The sequence below is a fragment of the Schistocerca americana genome, chromosome 3, assembly GCF_021461395.2.
Source record: "Schistocerca americana isolate TAMUIC-IGC-003095 chromosome 3, iqSchAmer2.1, whole genome shotgun sequence".
Taxonomy (NCBI): domain Eukaryota; kingdom Metazoa; phylum Arthropoda; class Insecta; order Orthoptera; family Acrididae; genus Schistocerca; species Schistocerca americana.
The window spans coordinates 231,140,742-231,155,446 of record NC_060121.1 but is presented as its reverse complement, the minus strand read 5'-3'; the positions used below and the strand labels follow the sequence as shown (position 1 = coordinate 231,155,446).

At 42.8% G+C, this 14,705-nt stretch overlaps 1 protein-coding gene across 3 annotated transcripts in view; it reads right to left on the bottom strand.

Annotated features, from left to right (window-relative positions):
* The window catches only part of LOC124607417 (A-kinase anchor protein 1, mitochondrial), a 273,098-nt gene that overhangs the window by 63,642 nt on the left and 194,751 nt on the right, over positions 1 to 14,705 (bottom strand). The window contains exon 1 of one of the 3 annotated variants that reach the window (XM_047139742.1): positions 6,547 to 6,676. The exons of the other annotated variants lie outside the window; for them this stretch is intronic. The gene's annotated coding sequence lies outside the window, so the exon portion shown is untranslated. Of the gene's footprint in view, positions 1 to 6,546; positions 6,677 to 14,705 lie in introns of those variants that run through there. 3 annotated transcript variants of the gene reach the window in all.

Genomic DNA, 14,705 nt, shown 5'->3' with positions numbered 1-14,705 from the left:
TTTGACAGCTTATCTGCTATTGCTGTTACTAATTCATTCATACGCTGTAATAATAGTGCCTTAGGATTACGTAAAAACTGAGTTTCGACGAAGTCTGACTTATGCTGAAGGTGAAGCTCGTTTCGTTTCAACGAACGTCTCATTTTCCGCAGCGAAAACGATCGTACAATGTAGAAGCGCCGAGCCGGTCCAAGGCGCTGCAGTCGTGGACTGTGCGGCTGGTCCCGGCGGAGGTTCGAGTCCTCCCTCGGGCGTGTGTGTGTGTGTGTGTGTGTGTGTGTGTGTGTGTGTGTGTGTGTGTGTGTGTGTGTGTGTGTGTGCGCGCCCTTAGGATAATTTAGGTTAAGTAGTGTGTAAGCTTAGTGACTGATGACCTTAGCAGTTAAGTCCCATAAGATTTTCCACACATTTGAATGTAGAAGCAATTAATAAATCCAAACATTTAATGGTATTGCTTGCTTGTCGGTTACTGTTATCCTCTCTTGAGGCATCTTTGTACTTGCGTTAATTCTGAAATGGTTAGGAATTTGCATACTTGTCTGTATCTGTTGTTCGTTTTGTATTCTTTGCCTCCGGTATTTCGTTCACCATGTTGTCAGCCATAACATTTCTAGTACATCTTAGCATACTGTGTTACCACTATACTCTTCACTTATTAACATTTACCAAACTGAAATCTATGAACCTTTGCCCACATTAGTAACCCATAATATTTAGACACCGTTTGTTGCATAACATATTCAATTATATCCAGTTCATTCACGACACCCTTACCACAGTCCCCACTTACTATTCTGAAATATCATTGCCACCTTGAGGCTGAGCTCTCTTCTTGCCCGCTTCATATGGAGGTCTTTCCGCTCTTGTGATTTTGAGGATACTTTTTCCGCACTCATTGTACCATACAAATGCTGTGTCCAAGACAACCAGATCTCTGCATCTTTGTTATTGGAGTCCCGGTAAACTCGTCGACGCTTTCCCCAACCTTTAAGGGAAATGGGATGACGAAGCGTAGAATGAGACCCTGTACATTGTACAGGGAAACAGTGAGAGGTAAATACCTCAGCTGAGTTTTTTAGATGTAGAAGATACAAAATTGGCTTCACATTATTGTATGAACTCTGCCAATTTTCTCTTTCAGTGTTTACGAAGCATAAAATCAGTGTTTGATAGCGAATCCTGTCTGCGACAAGTTCTGTCGGGGCACCACTTTTTTCAGCAGATTTACCAGACAGTAAATAGTACTGTATAAGCGAGGTAACAAAAGTTGAAGAGGTAACAGCTGTTTACTGTACGCTGCCTTGCATTAATTTCACCCTCCGTCAGTTCTTGTGGGAAATATTCCATAGAAGACGGAAGACGGGGAACTGAAATTTGTCGTGTCCTATTCAAAAGAGGAACTCCAGCATTTGCCTTAAGCGATTTTGGGAAACGACTTGGAAACCTGGATCTACATGGCCGGGTAGAGATTTGAATCACCGTCCTCTTGATGGAAATCCAGTGTCTTCCCACTGCGCCATCTCGCTAGGTGTGATATATTGACTGTTGCTTCGAATTTTGGTTGTCGAGTTGCAAGCCCTTCCCCTTTACTCTTATCAGGCATTCCGAATCATCTAGCGCTGTGAACCTTAATTAATGCTATCTTTGCAACAAAATTACCATGTGGTTTGATTCGCGGCTAATTTTTCTGTGTGCTACAACTGCGTAATTCGACACTCCTTGTTTCTTCTCACATTGTGCGTTCTATTAATATGTAGTTTGTGTGGCCTTTCTGTATAGCAAACACACAGGGCGGCGTGCGCAACAGACTTGTGATAAACCATCAGCGAAGTCAAATTAAAAACCTAACTAGGAAGCGTCTAAAGCAATTTACGGAAATCAGCGGCAAAGTTACTAAAAGTAGATCGTAGTTGGAAACCGAAAATAAGTCCTGCGTTTCATGTCATTTATCAGCTTTCTCGCACTCAATGTCGGCTTTCTTCTTCTGTTTCTGTCTATAGAAAGTATATGCTGCAGAACTGACATATATAAGAGGAGCTAATTTCCATAACCTATGAAAAAAATATACGCATTACAAACATGCATTTTGATTATGCTTGTCTTTGCGACTCGACCAACGATTTTCTCTTGTCTGCACAGTTCCTACGCCGCCATAATTAACACTGCGTTATGAGCAGTGGTTGTCAGATGTCCGCATCGTGTCTGAAATAATTTATGTCAATGGAAATGAGCACATAGAATATGTTTACATGCACGTCTGTGAAATTAACAGAGAAACGTGCCCATTAGGCGACAAAGGCCCCATCATGTTTTTACGGTAGTCAATTCCGATTAACGTTAACTTCTAAAATTTTGATTCGGTGAACATCAAAGCACCAATAGCGACTGGCTGCAAACACCTAAAGTCCATTTTAAAAAATCACGTTCCTCAGCGTCCAAGAATACGACTAAGGTCAGAGGGATAATCACCAAGAATCTACGCAAGGAATGAATTATGTTATATAACGCAAAAACCACTGTCTTATCACTGTAGCCAGGAGATGGATATCACGCACTTCCTCGCTAATTCTTACCTGTCCACTCTTACGTACACATTTCCAGTGTGACGCACTCAGAGCTTTCGGCCTTCATAATTAAAGAATGAATTACGTCAAGACGAGGACTAGGCGGCCAAATCCAATACTTCCAGATAATGCCGATTCATGGGAAACCAGGGCCAGCGGCAACATAGAGGGATACTGCAGGGAGTGACATGTTTGGTCAGCTCCGGTTTCAACTCAAATTAAATAACCCTTACTGATTAAAGGCAGGAAACACTGCTAAATCAGACCGACGGAGAGATACCCATCGTGAGGAGGGGAGGGAAATAGCCGCAGTAAATGCAGATATCATTGGGTATGTAACTCCAAATAAGGGTATCTATTTAGAAGCGTCACATGTACAGGCTGTACAGCCTTCATTAACAAAAACGATTATTCAGCTATCTGTTATTAGCTGCCATACAGTAAACGAGTCATCAGAGATTAATCACTGATTCAAGGAAGAAATTCGACTGTGATAAGGGCATCTTTTCCGCACTCGCCATGAATGGCACGAAATATCACGGGGAATCTAATTAAGGTTGGCATGATCGGAATCAATTAGAGGCGTTCAGAATTTTACGCTGGACTAACATCCTGCATACGAGGACTTTACTGGTCACCGAACAAGGATACCATCAAGGGTGAAGGACTTTAAACAAGGATACAGACGGGAATGAAAAGTATCAAATGGGTTTGGGCAAGTTTCACTCTACTTTTTTAAAACTATTGGAAAGTTTAATGCTGTTAAAATTTCGCTAGCTTTTTTAATGAAACATCAACCGAGTTACTAAATACAAAGCCTTTGTGCAAGACTATGGCACAGTGCGTATTTAAATTTTTTCTGACGTTACAGTGTAACATGACAATGCAATTTTTTTTAAAGCCTGTGGTCGGAATTAAGTTCTTATTCTAGTATATTCATTAAAGCTTTCCGGATGTCTGTTGTATTACTCATTATTGGTAACGAGCGGAACGCTTTGCCATTGTAGCCCTCACCGTCGGTCTTACGAGTGATAGCTTCCTGATAAAACGTAAGGCAGGTGGAGCCATAACGCACTACGGATAATATACTCATCTGGAGATGCATGCTGCAACAGTCAGAACTTTAACATCCCGTTGCGGAACTACAATAACTTCGTATCGAATACGCCTGAGGTGATGGTTTTCACCAAACTTCATTGGGGGAATTACGGGACAACATGCTGGCGCACCAAGTTTTTATATCATATATATGCTTCGGACGTGCCGTAAATCCAGAGCACCTGCCGACAACTAGCTACGTCATCTAAGTACTATGGCATGCGAAAACGTTCACCGACTGCATGGCTAAGAACTTGTCCTGCAGCTATAACGCTGGGAAACCCAAAGCAATTACGTCAGTCAAGCTCAATTTTAATCCTCGAAGTGACTGGCCAGACCGAGGTCATTAAACTCTTGAACTGCGCCGTACAGCTGGTACCAAAATGCCGCTCGTTTCTCGAGCGAATCGATACCGAGGTGTACACAGCTGTGGCCTTCGGAGCAGACACTCCAATCGCCAGAGGCGGCTATTCCAAAGCGACCACGAAAAACGAGAATAATTACCAGCTGAGGTGAGAGAAGCCGCGGTGTCGCTGGGCTAGCAGGAGCGGCGCGTGGCCTCCTGGCGGCTGGCCAGTGTGTGAGAAAAGCAAGCGGCTATTTGTGTGGCTACCGCCCGTGTGGGATGCGAACGGAGGAAGTGGAACGATGAGGCGTTAGCTCCGCTCGCCTGTCTCACACACCTACAAATTCCATCTTGCACCTCAGCAACAGTGCACTCCAGCTTGGATGTAAAACCTTCGAAGTAGTACTTGGTTGCTGTGGTGTGTGTCTAGTGGAATCCGTACCAGACTGCTCTTTCACAGCTTTTTCAACAACTTGGATGGGCAGAATAATTCCTGTTCCGTCATTTAGTACCGAAACTAGAGGAACAAGGTCGGCGAGTCCGGGATGACTCACAAGTCGAAAACGTCACAGACGGTCATCAAGAAGGCAAAAGGCATCGTGTAGTACAGTATCTATTAACAGTTTCTCAAGATGACAACCTGCAAATTTTCTTATTAGAACATAACATTTAGTTCTTGAGATAATATAACATTTAGTCCTTGAGGTACGCACGAGGAAATCTCCAGATATCGAAACTAAATGCGCAGAAGTTATGTGGCTAACACACGAGCTGTAAGCTTTAAGATCATCGGGGAGACGAACTTCTCACGTTTTGGCTAGGCTAAACAGCAGCTTTCAATAAACAAATATTGTTAAGGTCAGCAAGTAATTTCGACGGGCACAATTCGCAAACTGTTCGGGACAGAACTAATGTGTCAAGAATTAGAAAATCTCTTGTGTTCCCCGTTGAAGCGTTGGAGGCAAATCACTATTATTCAAATTAGTCAAACTTCAATCTTGAAGTGGCAGTACAAATAATGATAAAGCGAATTTCCCGTTTAACGTCTGCAGATCGGTAGTTCAGGGCGCCCACAGGCTAGAATTAAACTTTAATGAGAGAATTAAATCTTTAGTGTTTTCCTTCTAGCATTTTTCTCATCTAACTAGGTTCCAATTACATACAACGTTGATTGTAATATACTATTCCTCGGCAGCACAAAATGTAACGTACACTGCAACAGTGAGATAAATATTCATGCTCTTCGTTAAAAGCCTTGCCACTCAACATGGATATGGTAATTCCTTAAAGTGATGCGTGATCACAGAGGCTATGTATGGCCCATACATGCACGCTGTATTAAAGGAATAATAATGGACGTTAGGAAACCTTCCTCAGGTAAGATGGTCCTGCTCGAATGACAGCATTAGTTTTATTGCAACATGCATAACGACTTCCTGGGTAACGGTGCCCTTTATTTCCCCCCAATTACTGATCATTGGCGGTTCTCTGTTGCATCTCGGGGTCACTCTGCTGTGGGATGGAGACTGTTACTAGGAAATAGTGATTCTGCAACAACAGCAGTTAGCCGCAGAAGCAATTTTGTTAGAGACCAAGCACTTTGTAGGGATGTGTTTGCTGGTACGGAATACTTTTCTATTCAATACATATGCAAGAGTTCTTCCATTCCGCGGACGATAGACGTACACTTGTAAATTCTTTAGCAGTTTTATTAATTGAACCCAAGAAAAGGAAAGAACATATAGTTTAAGGCCTTGTCGACAGTAAAGTTATTAAAGGCTAAGCACAAGTTCAATTGGACGAGGGTGTGGGGCTAAAGCAACCGTGGCCGTTTCAAAAGATCCATACCGACATTAGACTGAAGTAATTTAGGGAAATCACGCCGAACTTTAATTTCAATTGCCAGGCGAGTGATTCCTTTCGATTAAGAGTCCACAGTCTTAATGTACCCCACGCATTGGATTCACTGTACTTGTACAGCTTGTTAAGCATTTGTAATTTCGCTAATCATACAAATACAGCTTATACGAATACGACAATGTTAACACCATTTATTATCTTCGAGAGGAAGTGGATAGCTCCAGTTCTGTTAGCTTGGGTGGCACGTAGCCAATACCCACATCTACTTCCTTTCGCAGCATGTGTGTGATTGTAAAACGCCACTTAACATGCATGCAACTAAACCTTTTGAATCCACTCGAAACAATGGTGAGACGCTTACCGGCTGAGACCCAAACAAGGAGTGAAGACGCTGAAGCTTAAAAAAATGGGAAAGGGGGGGGGGGGAGGAGGTGACAGAAATACTTCTGGTGAGAAACTATAAGAAAGCGTTAAGTGTTTACTAGGTTTTTCTTCTTTTCATTTTGTCCTGTGTTTATCAGGTATTGTCGACAGCTTAATATAACACACACAGAGCTTCTCCTCCCCCGCTTCTCTACTTTTGTAAGCGAAAATATTTACACCAATTCACAGAGATCGCGATAACCAAGCCGCGACAACACTGGGGCGCGTACAAAGCGCCAGCCACTTGGTGCCTACCTGCCAGAGGTCGGCGGGGTTCCGAGGGCGCTGAGCAGCACGGCGGTTCGGCTGCGTGCGTCCTGGCATCGTCGGATGTACAGTCGACTAAGGACGTGCGTCGGCAGGCGGCACTCACACGCACTCTGACGTAAAGCTCGCGGGACAAAGCCAAAATAGTGCGCGCACGCGCCGCGCTCGACTCTAAATACGCTTCCCTCTGCGGCCACCCCCGCGTCACACCTCGAGCCTCCACGGCGGAGACGCACGTTGCAACCCGGGCCCGCATCCGAGGTCGCAAACGCGCGCTCGCTCCGCGCTGGCATTCGACTCGGAGGAACCTAATCCGAATCCTGTCGGTGACAAAAATGTTTTGTCCTGCAATGGGAAGGGGCATGGTGCCGTAACGTCCATTACAACTTTATGCAGTGTCAATGCACTGGGGATAAGCACGAAACCTTCCCGCACCGTCTCCTCTCCCTAATCGTAAACAACAACACAAATACGACACTTAAAAACATCAACTGCACTCATCGCAGTCACCTACATAGACGCCTAACTTTTTGCAGATACGTTAGGAACTGCATCATGCAATAAATGACTCCGATTCCCCCCCCCCCCCCCCCCCCCCCACCCCAAAGACATCTAGTTGTACACCATGAGTTGGAAATTACTTTGATGAACAGATCGGTATTCGGGCATAGAGCCCGTAATCAATATGTAACTTAACGAGCCCAGAAAGAAGCCTTCGTTGGAACTGAACAACTAGCAAATGTTGGTTGAGCGGTCGAGGACACGCTTACAATAGAAGGCTGTAACTTAACGAATCTTGGAAGACCCCCAAGCTTTAGTTGAACATAACAAACAGCTAAGTGGGAGGCTAGAGGCTGGAATGTGGAAATGGTTTCCGCTGGGGGGTATGGAGTGGGCCTAAGGACAATGCGAGGAGGATTAGCGAGAATGAGCGTCCGGCTTTTGCCGGTGCCGAGTTTACAGGCGGCCGCACGTGAGCCGTGCTGGACTGCAGGTAGTTGGACCTTAAGTAGCATACATGGCTGCCGACGACAGACATAACACTCACTTGAATAATATGAAACGAGGCAAGGAAGACTGGAACAGTAAACGGAGGAGGACTAGTCAGCCAACGGAATGCAACATATCGTATAAAGAATTAACAACTGCATCATAAACATATTTACAATTAAACCATCGATTTCGCCACACATGTTTACACATACTGAGTAATATATAATTTTATTCCCAAAGAAAGCAGGTGCTGATAGATGTGAAAATTACCGAACTATCAGTTTAATAAGTCACGGATGCAAAATACTAACGCAAATTCTTTACAGACGAATGGAAAAACTGGTAGAAGCCGACCTCGGGGAAGATCAGTTTGGATTCCGCGGAAATATTGGAACACGTGAGGCAAAACTGACCGTACGACTTATCTTAGAAGCTAGATTAAGGAAAGGCAAACTTACGTTTCTAGCATTTGTAGACTTAGAGAAAGCTTTTGACAATGTTGACTGGAATACCCTCTTTCAAATTCTGAAGGTGGCAGGGGTAAAATACAGGGAGCGAAAGGCTATTTACAATTTGTACAGAAACCAGATGTTAGTTATAAGAGTCGACGGACATGAAAGGGAAGTATTGGTTGGGAAGGGAGTGAGACAGGGTTGTAGCCTATCTCCGATGTTATTCAATCTGTATATTGAGCAAGCAGTAAAGGAAACCAGAGAAAAACTTGGCGTAGGAATTCAAATTCATAGTGAAGAAATAAAAAATTTGAGGTTCGCCGATGACATTGTAATTCTGTCAGAGACAACAAAGGACATAGAAGAGCAGTTGAACGGAATGGATAGTGTCTTGAAAGGAGGATATAAGATGAACACCAACAAAAGCAAAACCAGGATAATAGAATGTAGTCGAATTAAGTCGGGTGATGCTGAGGGAATTAGATTAGGAAATAAGACACTTAAAGTAGTAAAGGAGTTTTGCTATTTGGGGAGCAAAATAACTGATGATGGTCGAAGTAGAGAGGACATAAAATGTAGACTGGCAACAGCAAGGAAAGCGTTTCTGAAGAAGAGAAATTTGTTAACATCCAGTATAGATGTAAGTGTCAGAAAGTCGTTTCTGAAAGTATTTGTATGGAGTGTAGCCATGTATGGAAGTGAAACATAGACGATAACTAGTTCGGTCAAGAAGAGAATAGAAGCTTTCGAAATGTGGTGCTACAGAAGAATGCTAAACATTAGATGGGTAGATCACATAACTAATGAGGAAGTATTGAATAGGATTGGGGAGAAGAGAAGTTTGTGGCACAACTTGACTAGAAGAAGGGATCGGTTGGTAGGACATGTTCTGAGGCATCAAGGGATCACCAATTTAGTATTGGAGGACAGCGTGGAGCGTAAAAATTGTAGAGGGAGACCAAGATATGAATACACTAAGCAGATTCAGAAGGATGTAGGTTGCAGTAGGTACTGGGAGATGAAGAAGCTTGCACAGGATAGAGTAGCATGGAGAGGAGCATCAAACCAGTCTCACGACTGAAGACCACAACAACATCATGATACACAATACATCATATAGCCGGTAACGGCATTGCATAGTAGCCATCATCGAGACAAACAAGAACAACGTTGTTGTTGTTGTTAAATATTCTATAATATTAAGTTTATGTATCTAAGGGTATCTAACAGGCCGTTTTCCATATTTACACTGATGAAATGAAGCAGTGATTCGATTTACTAATCTATGATCAACGGTGGGTATAATATGAATGAATGTGAGCTAGAAGCATAAATATGTCAAAGTTAGAGAGATATGTAATTGCAAACGACAAGAATTGGTCATGTCATACACTGTCAATTACAATATTTTATTTTAGCTACTGAATAATTAGTATACGAACGGAGGTCCTTTGCATATTAGTCAAGTGTTGTACGAAATGTGTAACTTGTTCGAGCTCTCACTGGCTGAAGTGTCACGACGTTGGTGGCAAATGCGCTCTTGCGATCAGGATGGACGAAGAGAATGGAGTAAGGTTCGTGACATCGATATAAAGTCACGGGCATCTAAGAATGCAGGTGAAGAAACTTACGTATTGAGCACACGTCGTGGCTTGATCTAGTGGTAAGATCGTCATTTTTCGTGTCACGCTAGATAATTCAAGGGCTGTGATATATTTCAATAATTAGCTTTATTTAATATAAAACTGCTTGTAGGACCACCATTCTGTAGCAGTTTGGACCTTATTCAAGCCATCTGTTCTTAAAAGTTAAATCTGCAGTTTATTATGTTTATTACAAATGTTTCCCTGTTTTTTATGTTCATTAATATGTAAATCGCAAAATCTGTCTATTCCTCAATATTCGAACGCAGGATCATCATCTAGTAAATTACTTTGCTAACACAGCAACAGGGTGTAAAGCAGAAGGCGTACGGTTCTTCCCTAAGATATTTACGAGTCAAGTATTGGCTCTGAGCACTATGCGACTTAATTTCTGAGGTCATCAGTCCCCTAGAACTTAGAACTACTTAAAGCTAACTAACCTAAGGACATCACACACATCCATGCCCGAGGCAGGATTCGAACCTGCGACCGTGTCAAGTATTATTCAGAGCTGTGCATTAGCCCATGTGTCTCATTAAAGGCAGAGCAGTAACGTCGGATGTAGCGTCCGATACAGATGACAAAGAATATACATAAACATCTATCCACTGATGATGGGCTCTATGCACGAATACTGGTCTGGCTATTAAGTAATTTAAATGCAGTGCATGATGTATAGCAAGAGTCTTAACAAATACGACAGCTGCGAAGCACCTAGCATTCAAGATTTTCAGATGTATTTAACCGTACATCCGACAACTGCAAATAACTAATCATTATTGAAATACTCCATATTGACATAGAATGCAGTCCCGCAATCACGTACAGCTGCAGAATGTATTTTCCCTCTGCAACGAAGAGTAGTACGCTGATATGGAACTTTCTGGTAGATCAAAACTGTGTGCTGGACCGGGATTCAACCTGGGACTTTTGCCTTTTGCGGAGAAGTTCTCTATTCGACGGAGCTGTCCAAGCGCAACCCACAATTCGCCCTCATAGCTGGACTGCCGCCCTTTCCTCATCCCCTACCTTCCAAATTTTCCAGAATTTTTCCTGTATACCTTGCGGGGCTAGCATTCCAAAATGAAAGGATGTTGCGGAAACACGGCTTAGCCACAGCATGGGGCACTCTTCCAGAGTGAATTTTCACTCTGCATAAGTGTTTGCTGATTCAAACTTTCTGGCAGGCAGGCAAAGTATCAGATTCGAATTCCGGTCCAATATACATTATTAACCTGCAAGGAAGTTTCATTTACTTCTGTTTCCCCGTGTAAACCGTCGATTCATCTGCCAACAAGCCTATTATCAAGTCAAGGTGTTTATTGCATGGTGCAGTTTCTAACCTTTATGAAAGCTCTTTAGCACCGTCTACACAAAATACCTCGCAGGCGGCTGAACCTACCCCTTCGCGATCTTCGAGACAACAATACAATACGACTTTAATTTGTAAACCAGCATTACATCTTAGTGATACCAAGGATAAAGAGCCTTGCTGGAACTGGTCCTATATCGAAAGGAAAAGATGATACTTGTGTTTAACGTCTCGTCTTTAAGTCCCGTCGACAATAAGATCATTAGAGACAGCGCGGTAGCTGGGATTGAGAACGAAATCGGCAGTGTTCTTTTCAAGACAACCATATTGGTATTTGTCTTACGAGGTTTAGGAGAATCATGGAAAACGTAAATCTGGATGGTCGGACGGGGATTTGAACCGATGTCCCACCTTGTTCGGTGGTATGGCGAAAGCGTAATACAAACACAGCAGTTATTTACTTGTACAGATTCGACTCCGAAATGAGATCAACATCAGCGTAAGTATTAATAACAAAAAATAACCGGTTTAATGTCCTACTCATCTATTACATTACATGTAAGGGAAAGAGCTGTCGTAGTTCAACGTCTGGGCGACACTGGGCTCATAAAAGACTGATCATTCGCTTAGTTGGGCACGAGGGGGAAGATCTGGCTCTGAGCACTATGGGACTTAACACCTATGGTCATCAGTCCCCTAGAACTTAGAACTACTTAAACCTAGCTAACCTAAGGACATCACACAACACCCAGCCATCACGAGGCAGAGAAAATCCCTGACCCCGCCGGGAATCGAACCCGGGAACCCGGGCGTGGGAAGCGAGAACGCTACCGCACGACCACGAGATGCGGGCAGGGGAAGATCTCCTGTTTGATTTAGGGACCTATGCATGCATCACTGAAGCATTTTATGGATACCACGGAAAATGTAAATCAAGATGGAAGCAAGAAGACCTGAAAAATTAGGTCAGAAAATATAAACACGACGCACAAACGATCGTGACTTCGTGCACTCTGAATAGCCCTGCATGCCGGGTCGGGAATCAATGGCGGATCTCTGTCATTTGCGGGCTGTTCATTATAAGCTGAGCTCTCCGAGCATGCCTCGCGGATCTAATAAAAAAATTAAAGTAGCTATACCTCTCCTCTGTATTCCAAAATAAATGTTCTGTATTATCAATACAAGGCTAGGTCATCAGCAGGATATGTATTCGACACTAGCATCTAAAAATTTAAACAAATTCGGCAAATGAGAAAAACGGTTGTCAAGATTTCCCCACGACCAGAATTGTGCTTTCCGAATACAAACAGAGTACAGTTTACTTCGAATAATAAATTTATTCACACGTAAAATATCACAATTCATTAGATCAGTCGTGTGAGAGCATTCTTTGTGAGCAGAACATATTTATTAGCAAGATTTACAGCGTACAGAGGTGAATCGTTGCTATCAAGCAGACTGTGGTCTCCATCAGCGTTGCATGTGGCACAATGTGTAATTACAATGCTTTGGCGACGTTTGGGACACACAAAATGTTTATGGGGATCAATATACGGTTGGTCATGAATGCCTACGCACGACAGGGCCGATATCTGAGCCTAACAGCACGACGAAATCAACATATGTCTGCAGAGCTTACAGCTGCCTCGGGTGATTCTAGTTCCAGTGTCCGCTCACGGCAATGTAGAGACGAGCCGCTTTATTGCAGAATCAGCATCAGTATTGGACGATAGATGGAGAAATGTACTCTTCAGAGGTCAGTCGCACTTCGATTTGGAGAACCGGGCTAGCTGGCTGATCTGACTGGCTGGTGTGGGGAGACAAAGCTAGACGAGTGTAAGAAGATTCTAACTGCTTGGAGGGACATTGTTAACCATTGGTGGTATAGAGATGAGGTACGGAAACTACATGTGCGATATTCGGAGATGAAGCTAGTCTAGACATTATTTTCAAGAACGTATCTCAGTAATGGGAACGGCTATCAACTGCCAACATGGCTCCTGATCTACCTCCTAGCAAGCACGTCACATCGTTGCCAAGCACACTGTGAAGATACTGGTAAGCATATCTTCTGTTAACTATTCAGCTGGAAAGACTTTCTGGTTTCCTTGGATTCTCAATGTTTACCTTCGGTTCAACGCAGTAATTAATGAAACGTGTTGGATATACTCATGTGACAAAGTCTTTCGATTAAATATTGCAATCCAATCTTCATGCTAAGGAAAGAAGCTCTTACATCTTGATTACGTGCCACTTTTGACTGCTAGTATTCCTAACGCTACGTTGCAAAGCGATCAATTACTACTACGCTCATCTTCGATCGAAACAACTACAAATATACCAAAAGTTGAGTTATACATTCAACTTAAACGAAGATCAACGATACGTCCAACTTAACAGCTACTTTCCGAAAAATCAGGGCAGACTTCGATAGCTTAGTTTAATGTAGGCCTACTTAATTTAAGAGAGCAATTATCATCAGACAGACAACTGCCTTACTTAAAAATAACCCTCGTATTAAGACTTAATTGGAAAGAAGGCCCCTGGAGTAGAAACACTATATCAGAATTACTGACATCATTGGGAGATCTAGCAATGGCAAAATTATTCCACCTGGCATTCAAGATATATCAGACAGGCGAAATACCCTCTGACTTCAGGAAGAATGTAATAATTCCAGCTTCCAAAGAAGGCAGATGTCAACACTATCGAACTACCAGTTTCAGAAAGCCATGCTTACAAAACATTGACGCGAATTATATCCAGAAAAGCAGAAAAGCTGGTACAAGCCGACCTCAGCGTAGATCAGTTTGAGTTCTGAAGAAACGTATGGACACGCAAGGCAATATTGTCCCTACGACTTGCAGAAAGGCAAACCTACGTCCATAGCACCTATAGGTTTATAGAAAGCTTTTGACAATATTCACTGGATTACACTCATTGAAATTTTTAAAGTAGCAGGGATAAACTACAGGGACCGAAAGGTTATTTACAACTTGTCGAGAAACAAGACTTCATTACGAAGAGTCGAAGAATATGAATGGGAAGCACTGGTTGAGAAGGGAGTGAGAAAGGATTGTGAAGGAGAATACATGGAAACTTATACCTTTGTCGATAACACTGTAATTATGTCAGACACTGCTAATGAGTTCAGCTATTTGGGAAGCGAAGTAAATGATGATGGCCGAAGTGAGGAGATATAAAACGTAGACTGGCAATATAAGAAATGCATTTTTAAAAAACGGGAATTTGTTAACATCTAATACCAAGAAATCTTTTGTTCAGGTATTTGTCTACGATGCAGCCACGCAGTGAAACGAGAACAAAAGGCAGTTCAGACAAGAAGAGAATAGTTGCGGTTTAAATATAGTGCTATAAAAGAATGCTGCAGGTTACGAGTACAATGAGTAGGTCGAACCTCATGTGAGACGTTACTGAATCTAAATGGGAAAATCAGAAATTTATAGTAGAAGTTGACTAAAAGAAGAGATCGGTTGATAGGGCCACATCCTCTGAGTCATCAAGGAATTGCCAATTTGGTAATGGGAGCGAGTGTGGAAAGTAGGGAGGGGGGGGGGGGGCGTAGAGGGAGAGCAAGGCTCGCATACAGTAAGAACCTCCAATCGGATGTAGGTTGCGATAGTTACCCAGAGATGAAGGTGCTTGCACAGGATTGTCTAGCAAGGAGAGCTGCATCAAACCAGTCTTCGGACTGAAGGTGACGACGACGACAACAACAACAAAGCA